Source organism: Canis lupus, chromosome 24, assembly GCF_003254725.2.
Source record: "Canis lupus dingo isolate Sandy chromosome 24, ASM325472v2, whole genome shotgun sequence".
NCBI lineage: Eukaryota > Metazoa > Chordata > Mammalia > Carnivora > Canidae > Canis > Canis lupus.
Window position 1 is genome coordinate 25,957,484 of NC_064266.1, and position 9,380 is coordinate 25,966,863.

The following is a 9,380-nucleotide window of genomic DNA, read 5'->3' on the forward strand; positions in this document are numbered from 1 at the left end:
GAACCTGGGGGGCAAAAGGATTTGGATTTGAAATTCAGCTCTGCCACTTGCAAACTGTGTGATTCTGGGCGAGAGGTTTAATCTCTCTGGGCCTCGGCTATCGCATCTGTACAATGGGGATGATAATATTTACCTCAGCAGCTTGTTGTGAGGATCAGAAATATGCTTGTAAAATGTCTGATGCATGTGGCAAGAGGCAGCTGTTTAGGGTAGTTTTTAATGATCAGAGCTCCTAAAGCTGGGCAGGGCTGGTGGTGAGGAGAGCTGGGCGCTGTCTGGGATGATGGGCTTCATTTGCAGTATATTCTCAACCCCTTGAGGTTGAGGATGAGGGAAGAAGCCAGAACAAGCCTTGAGAGGAAGAGCCCAGCCCCCTCCACCAATTCCTGCAGGCAGCCAGTCGCCTCATCCTTATCTTCTGAGAGGCGGTGGGAACGCCTTGCTCACCGCCGGCTTTCTTCCCAGGACGGGTTTTAACCCAGAGTTAATTAGCGATCGTGCCTGCACTAGGAGCTGGGGACTTGAGCTGTGGAAAGAAAGCGCCCCAGAGAAAGGCAGGCTCTAAAAGGCCCCAAAAGGCTGGGACAGAGAGGCTCCACGGAGAGAGAGACAAGCCGTGCATTTGTGTTGCAAATTTCCAGTGTGCTGGAGCCAGCCATTCAAGGAGGGTGATGCTAAAGGCGGTGGGCCTGGGGGTTGGAGGGGGGCATGGGGAGGGAACAGAGGAAGTCAACAAAAGGGGGCCTGTCTGAGGGCCTCAGACCCTGCTTTGTAAAAGCTGCTTTCATCACCCTCCCTGGATGGTGGCAGCGTTCCCAGCCTGAGGCCAGTGTACAGGGAAGGGGAGCCTGGACCCCAGACTCCCAGATTCCCTTGACACTCCACACCCAGCATGCCTTCTAGGCCTGTTTTTATGGAATTGGCAGCAGCAGATGTCACAGAAGTGCTCATGAGTGCTTTATCAGGGTGAGGGACCAGGGTTCAAGTGGTTGGCCTTATTGGGGGTGCCTCAGGCAAAGTCACTGAGCCTCAGTTTCCTCTTCTATAAAAGTGGGGCTAATGGGGTCTTTTCTCCCATTTTGTATCCCTACCCAGGTGGAAGTGCCTGTGATTGGTTGGTGATCCGATAACCATCAGAAGTTCTTCTCTTTCTGGAAAAAGTCTGTATTTGGGAAGGTCATTTGGAGAGCTTTTTTAGAGAGGTGAAGTGGATTGTATTTAGCAAATCAATTAAGTAATTCTGGGTTGCTTGGAAATGTTACTCCCATAAGTATTTTAAACACTCACTTTGCTTGGAATCTTTGAGCCTGCCCCAAGGCAGGAGTTATGAATGTTAACCAGGTTGGTTTTCTGGGTTGATCGATGCAGTGCAGGTGTCAGGCACGCTGACACAGGAAGGCTGTCCCCAGCTGATCCCGGAGGCAAGCTCTCTTTGGTGGAGATGTGTCCAGGCTTCAAAGATCTCCTTGGATCCCACCTCTCCAAGAAGGGTCCCCACACCCTGCTCCTCCCTCCTGGCCTGGCCTTGTGATTCACTGACTTTATATGTGGGAATGTCTCCTTTCCTGAGACACTTGGGATGTCTGCAACCAGATATGACGAATTTTTGAGCTTCCTAAAACTTTCTTTTCCCAGCTTTATTGAGATGTAACTGAAATCTATTAACACTTTCTAATCAAGGTGTGGTTCCTTGACCAGCAGTATCAGTATCTCCTGGGACCTTGTTAGAAATGCAGAGTCTCGGGCTCCACCCCAGACTGACTGAATCAGAGCCTAAATCCCTTTGTTCCAGGATTCTAAAGGTGTCAGGTACCTAAGACAGTCTCTGAAAGCCTGTTGGTTCTCTAAACAGGGAGAAAGGCCGTGACCACAGGCAGCCGGGAGGTGTCGCTGTTCCCCAGTCTTTGGGGATGTCAGGCTTCCCTACAAACGCCAGAGGCCCCCCGAGTTCTGTTTGCTGTGAAATCCAGGAGCACGAGGGGTCCAGGTCAGCTATGTCTGTCGGGCCACCTCCTCCGCAGCCCCCCTGGGGACATCTATCTTTCTCTGCCCACTTCCTGCCCTGGGTTCTCAACTATGTTTCCAGTTAGGGGAGGCTGTGTGTTCTGCAAGCTTAGCCCCTGTCCCAGGATCCCCAGGAGAAAGCCCGGAGGAAAAAATCTACCATGCGGAGCCTTCTTTCAGCCTGGCTCATCAGGCAACAACATGGCCAGGCAGAGGAGGGGGCATCTATCCGGTGGGAGGCCCCTTCTCATTTGCAGAGTTGGAGGATCTTAGGGACAACAGGACCTGCAGACACAGCCAGAGGAAGTTCCCATTATTTGACTATCTACAGGAAAACTCCACAGCCTGCCTGGGACTCCAGTTTCTGGTTTCCCATCTGCTCAGTGTTAGGACCAGTTTATGGCTTCACTTCCCCTTGGTGGTTGTAATGCAGTCAATGGATCTCCATTAGCTATAGATGCAGCAAACCTGAGCTCCAGAGTCAGGGCCAAAGACCAGAGGCAGAGCCACTGGTTTCTCTCCAGAGTTGAAGTTTCCAGTCTGGCCACATCCTCCTGACCTTCCCCCATCACGTGTCATCTGGTTTCTGAACACCCAGGCCACAGAGCGGAATGCGGATCAGCTTCCACAGCCAGCCCCACCCTTCGAGCTGGAACTCTAAATCCCAGAATCCACCCCCCACCCCCCCACCCCCCCCCCCACCCCCGATCCATGACAGACACCTGGTGTCCTGCCTAACTCCAGCCCCTGGGTCAGCCCAATGCGTCCTTACTGAATTTCTTATAGGAATCCAGTTGTCCTGGATCACAGCAGTATAGCTGTTATCTCTAGATGCTTACTATGTGCTTAGTCATGTAACATACATGATCTCATCCAATAACCTTAAGGGTTAGGAGTACGAAGCGGTTGCATTTCACGATGGAAGAAGCTGAGTGTTGGAGCCACCGGGTAACTCTCGGCTCTCACTCAGATAGTACATGGGGAAGCCAGGGCTAAAAGTGGCACTTGTCTACCTCCAGACAAGCCCTAGTGCCCTGGAGCAGTGCTACCCCTGCCCCAGCCTCAGCATCTTAGGATTGATTTCTGCCAGCACCTCACAACAGGTATCAGATTTCCCTTTGAGCAGCATCAGTAGGGTCTCTGTGGATCCTGTGAGATGGAGTGATAAGTGTAATGAGTGAAAATTTCCCATGGCCGATGACAAAGATGGCACTATATATTTCACACGCACTTGTCGTGGGGATAGTGACATTTCTTATTCACATTAGAACTTTGATGGTTTCATCAGTGAGCCTGGAACCAAAAATCCTAGGCTCACATTTGACCCAATTCACATATCCCTCAGGTTAGAAATAGACTCAGGCATGCACGAGCTTTTCAGAATATTAATCAATGATGAAAATTCATCATTAATTTATTTGCATATTTCATCATTCATTCAGGCTTTCATCCATCTTTTGACAGGTCACCCATCAAACATCAATGTAATTATGCCTGCTGGGTGCTAAGCATTATGTTTGGTAGCCAGGAACCAAGAAATGGTAAGACGCAATTCAAATCAATAGATATTTCTCTAGTGCTTGCTATGTGCTGCTGTTCAGTGTGTTGAGGGTTCAGGGATTCTGTGGACTTACCTTGGTGGAGATTTTTCTAACTAGGAAGGCAGGCAGGCAAACAGATATATTAGATATGGTGTGATACCTACGGTCTGTAATAGAGGTGTGTGCCACATGCTAAAGGAGCAGAGTGGGTGGGGAATCTGCTCTGTTAGGGTGTAGCAAAGGCTGCAAAGGAGATGACTTTTAAGCTGGACCCTGAAGAGAAGGGAAGAAACCTTACTACAGCATGAGCAGAAGCTGGGAGGCATGCTCAGCATGTGACAATTTGTTTGGTGTGGCTAGAGGGTCCTCAGGCCTTTGTGTGCTTTGGACCTGGACACCCACATTCTGTTGTCGGGGATAGCGCACAGGGTTCTGCAGTTTTGTTTTTTTAAGTAGGCTCCATGCTGGGCATGGGCCAACTCAGGCCGAGTTCACGACTATGAGATCAAGACCTGAGCTGAGATCAAGAGTAGGACACTTAACTCACTGAGCCACCCAGGCACCCCATGGGTTCTGCATTTTTAACCAAGGCCCCGGGTGATTCTGATGCAGGTGTGAGAGACCACAGTCTGAGCAACCCGGCTTCATTGGCAGGAATTGCAGAACATGATTCTTGAACAATGTGTGAAGGCCCAGCTGTGCGGGGTGTCAAATACCATGCTTAGGAATTTGGGCCTTTTCTCTTCTCAGTGGAGAGGCCCCCGTGGGAGGCTTTCAAGCCAGCAGCCCGGAGGGGGTACTGAAAAACAGAGTGGCCACAGGGAAGGAACGTGGCCAGGAAGCTTTTACAGCTGTCCAGGTCTGTGGTTCTGAGGGCCTGAGCCAAGACCACACCCCCTACCAACAGCAAGGAGGTCGTTGGGAGCATGTGGGGCCGGCTTTGAGAGGGCTATGGAAGATGGGACCACTGGGCCTGGGGTAGAAAGGACAAAGGAGGCAGAAGGATGGGGAGATGTGAAGAATGAGCTGATGTTTCTAGCTGGGGGCCTGCGGGGTTGTGAGGGGGAGCAATGAGCTCTGATTTACATGAGGTAAGTTTTTAGGACTCAAGGGATCTCTAGAAGGGAGCAGGTAACAGGCAGTTGAAGCCAGTCTGGAGCTTAGATCTGGGCCAGAGGCCAGTGCAGAGAAAGGAGCCAAAGCTGTGGAACATGGGTGGGATCTCAGAGAGAAGGAACATTGCAGGGCAGATAGCTGCAGAATCAGAAACGGTGGTCAAGAAGAGAATTAGAAAAGGACACTGTTTTGTCATCAATTTATGACTTCCGTGTTGCAGATGGGAAAACCAGGACTAAGACATAAATGTCATGTCTTTGGTCAATGTGCTCATCGGGATGGATCCAGGACTTTGAACCTGAGCCTCTTTGGCTCAGCATCCATATTGTCTTCTCTACTGAGACTCCAGGAAGCAAAACCCATCCCCAGAGACAAAATAATTGAATTCATAGATCCAGGGTGGGAGGCTGGAAAAGATGCAGCAAAAACAACTGGGGAGGGGAAGATGGTAGGAAACCATCTTCCATTAAGGGAGCCATATTTTTCTTTACCTTTCCCCACTAGCATATTTTGAAGCAAATACTAGACCTCTTATCATTGCACCCATAAATATTTAAGTATGTAATCTCCAAAAGATAAGGGCTCTTTCTTTAACATAGTCACAATACCATTATCACACTTTTAAAAAAACCTAACAATAATTCCTATTAAGTGAACCTACTGAGGGCAATTTGACAAGACCTCAGAATGGAAGCCGGGCTTGCTTATCTTGAGCCAGTATTGTCACAACGCCATGATAAGGAATTTAAATTTTCCCAAGATAATTACAGAGAAGGCGAACAGGGGATTGGAAATGCAGATTTGAGAAGCTTGTCAGGGCCCTGGGAAGGAAATGTTATAAAGGGGAGAAAAAAAAAAGTCTGGGAAGATTTGCAGAATACAAAAGAAAAGAATCTTCTTTCTGACTTCCCTTTTCTTCATCCAAAGGCCTTTAGTCAGAAATGTGAAATAGGAACCGGGTCTAAAGTGAAACCAAACAGATTAAAAATAACATGAGTAGTTGTTAAGATGCAAGAATACAGACTTCTGGGGCTCATTTCCCACTAAGATTCTCCTGACAGATCACTTCATAGTGAGCTAAGAACTGCTCTGTTGCTGTTCAGAATGCTAGCCTCCTGGGAGGTCCTATATATTGTTTATTAACTGGTTTACGAACTGGACTCTGCCCTTCTGCTTCGCATCTGGAAACCTGGATTCTGGGTCCAGCTCCTCTACAAAGTTGCTCTGTGACCTTGGACAAGTTATTTCACATCCCTGAGCTAATCTGCAACAAACATGAGGGTGTGAGACCACAAGATCTCAAAATTCCCTTCAAGCTCTGAATTCTCTGACCCAATGAACACCTAATGAAATGTCGCCCATCCCCAAGGGTTTGGGCTTTGGTTTGATGTTACCCTGTATCAGCAAAATGCTTGGCTGACTTGGTTGAGCAATGCCATGAAGACCCCACGTGTTTATTATGCAGGTCCTTGCTTCCCAAACACCCAGGTTGTATTTGAACCCCAGAAGGAAATCCAAGCCACCAAGAGGTGGCTCCGCATGCGCTCACAAGAAACCAGTGGGTAAGGAGCAGATGGAAATCGCCCAGAGCCATCTACAGATGGAACTGGCTGCCTGAGGCCCAGGAAGCAAACGGTAGAAATAAGTTTAAAGGACAGCCCCATGTTCTTTCGATGGCAGGTAAAGGAGCTGATGAATGGCAACCAGGGATTTGGGGCTGAGATGGAGCTAAAGGCAAGCAAGTGGTCTTGAAAAGCTGTCAGATCATGGTGCCATATGTTGCTGGCATTCTGGGCTTTGGCTGGGGGAGCTGCATTAGAGCAGAGTCCTAAAAACCCAGGTTAGAGTGGAGCCAGAGGAAGACACCTAAGCACGTGAACCAAAACATGGGGAGAAACAATTCAGACCCCTCCCTGGACAAGAAGAGCAGCCCTTTCCAGAAAGCCTGCCCCCGGTCCCCAGTCCCCAGTCCCCGCACCCCCCCATACCCACCCCCCCGCCCCCAGCCTGGCTCCTTACCCCACCAGTGGCCTGACTTTCATTTCTTCAGTTCCTCCAATGTGTTCTCTCCCTCCCATGAGAGGGTTTCTGCTGGAGTCCTGTCCTCTGCCTGGATGGCAGCTCTCTTCTCCTGGTCAGCTTCTGCTCAGAACTTAGCTCAAACCTGTGCTTTCATGAAGCCCTCCTTGACCTCCCTACCTAAGACAAAGCACTCCATTTCTAGGTCCTTCTACCATTTCTATCATTATGTACTTTAAAAAAAAAAAAAGCACTCAACACTGCCAGAATTTCCAAGTAGTTATGTGATTTTTTTTTTTAATTTCTTGAAATAACTTCAAGCTTTCAGAAAAGTTGCAGAAATAATACAAAGAACTCCCAAATACCCCTGGTCCATCTTCAACAACTGTTAACATTTTGTCATATTTGTTTTATTATTTTCTGTTTTCTCTCTCTGTGTATGATAGATTATATAGGTTATATATACAAACTACATGTATAGCTAATATATATATGATCATTATTTTTTTAACTACTTGAGAAAAAGTTGCAGGCATCTTGCCCTTTACCCCTAAATGTTTAAGGATTATTTCCTAAGAACAAAATTATTCACTTACATAACCACAGCACAATTAAATCCTTTGATTCTTTGAGTAATGTCTGTCTCTTTTTTTTTAAGATTTTATTTATTTATTCATGAGAGACAGAGAGAGAGAGAGAGAGAGAGAGAGGCAGAGACACAGACAGAGAAGAAGCAGGCTCCATGCAGGGAGCCCGATGTGGGACTTGATCCCCGGACTCCAGGATTATGCCCTGGGCCGAAGGCCAGTGCTAAACTGCTGAGCCACCCAGGGATCCCCTGTCTGTCTCTTTCCACTCAAATGTAGACTCCATGAGGGCAGGGGCTACTCTGGCTCACTGCCCGAGCTCACCCCCTATCATACCGTCTGGCGCATCGTTGGTGCTCTACAAATATTTGTTGAATGCATAAGAAATTGGGAAGGATTTGTCAATGCTGCATTCTACCCTAGCCACAAGCTTTCTCTCACTCAACAAGCTCCGGGTGTTGGATTGGGGTTGGGTGTTTGAATTTGTTGCCCGTCTCCATTTCTGTGGAGAATAAGAATCCCACCATGGTAAATTATAGTGCCTGAAGATTTGGCTTCTGTCATTTTAAAATCCTCTCCAACCAGCCTTGGCCCTTGCTCAGCCTCAGTCTTGAGTGGCACCTGTTGGCTATTGCACCCAGTTAATTAGCTCCATGAGAGAGTTCTGGCACAGACAGCTGGAATGCCAGCCAATCTTTCCATGCAATTGCTTGTATGAGGTGTCGGCCTCTGCCTTGGAAACCGCCCACTGTAGGCTCTTGGCCCACTAGGTGCTTTGAGCTACCTTGCAACCTGTGTTGGGCCATCCTGTGGGATGTTATAGCTGCTTAGTTAACAGAGAAGCTGATGGAGGGGATGGAGGGAATGGATGTGCTCCAGAGGGAGCGAGAGCTGGAGCCCACAGCTCATGGAATCTTGAGTTGGAGAGATCTTTAGAGATCTTTTAGGACAGAGGTTCTAGGGGAGCCTGGGTGGCTCAGCGGTTAAGCATCTGCCTTCAGCCCAGGGTGTGATCCTGGAGACCTGGGATTGAGTCCCACGTTAGGTTCCCTGCATGGAGCCTGCTTCTCCCTCTGCCTGTGCCCTTGCCTCTCTCTCTCTCTCTCTCATGAATAAATAAATAAAATCTTTACAAAAAAGGATAGAGATTCTCTAAGTACAGTTCCCCAAACCACAGTATTCGCACCTCCTGGGAACTTGTTAGAAATGCCCACCCAGACCTGTTGAATTAGCACCTCTGGGGATAGGCACAGCAATCTGTATTTTAACTAGCCCTCCTGGTGATTTCGATGCATGCTCAGGTTTGCAACCCTCTGCTCTAGGCCAACCTCGCCAGTTTTCAAGGGGGGAGCTCAAGCTCCTGGAAGGTCACCCTGGTGCCTCTTTTCACACAGGAACCTTCTCTGCTCCTTGCTGCCTTTCCGCAGCTTGCTGTTTTTTTTTTTTTTTTTTTAATGTTTTCAGAATCATAAATAAGCTTTTCACAGGCTATTACATTACCATGGCAACGTGGCAGCTGGCTAGAAAGAAGCAGGTAGCACAACTGCCTTGGGGGGTCTCAGTGGAACTAAAGTAATTGTGATTTTTCTCTCTGCTGGGGTCATTCTCTTTATTCAGGGCCTCTTTGTTTCTCTCCTCTTTTCCTCCTTTGTTCTCCTCTTTTCTTCTCTGCTTGGCCCTTATTCCTACCTCTTCACATTAGGAGCAACATGTGTTCTAATTGTTTTAGATTTTCCAAGGGCTGCCAAATCTGACCTGGGCTTTGAAACTAACAATCACACTGCAAGGTGGGCGGATGTGAGCAGGGCTATTTGACTGCATTTGTGTTCCCATCAAAATGTTGTATTAATTTTTAAAAATTGATTAACTTAACTTTCAAGGAGTTACATGCAGAGTGCAAAATTAAAAAGGTACAAAATAGTACACATTAAGAGGGAGTCTCCCAAGACTCCTGGGGTCCAGGTCCCCTCCCTGTGAGGGGGGGCATGTCCCATTTCCTGTTTCTTGTGCATCTTTGCTGGGATAGCCCATGCACACATAAGCATATACTTTTATCTCCTTTTTTAATATACACAATTGGCAGCATTCCATACCCACCATCCTGTACCTTGTT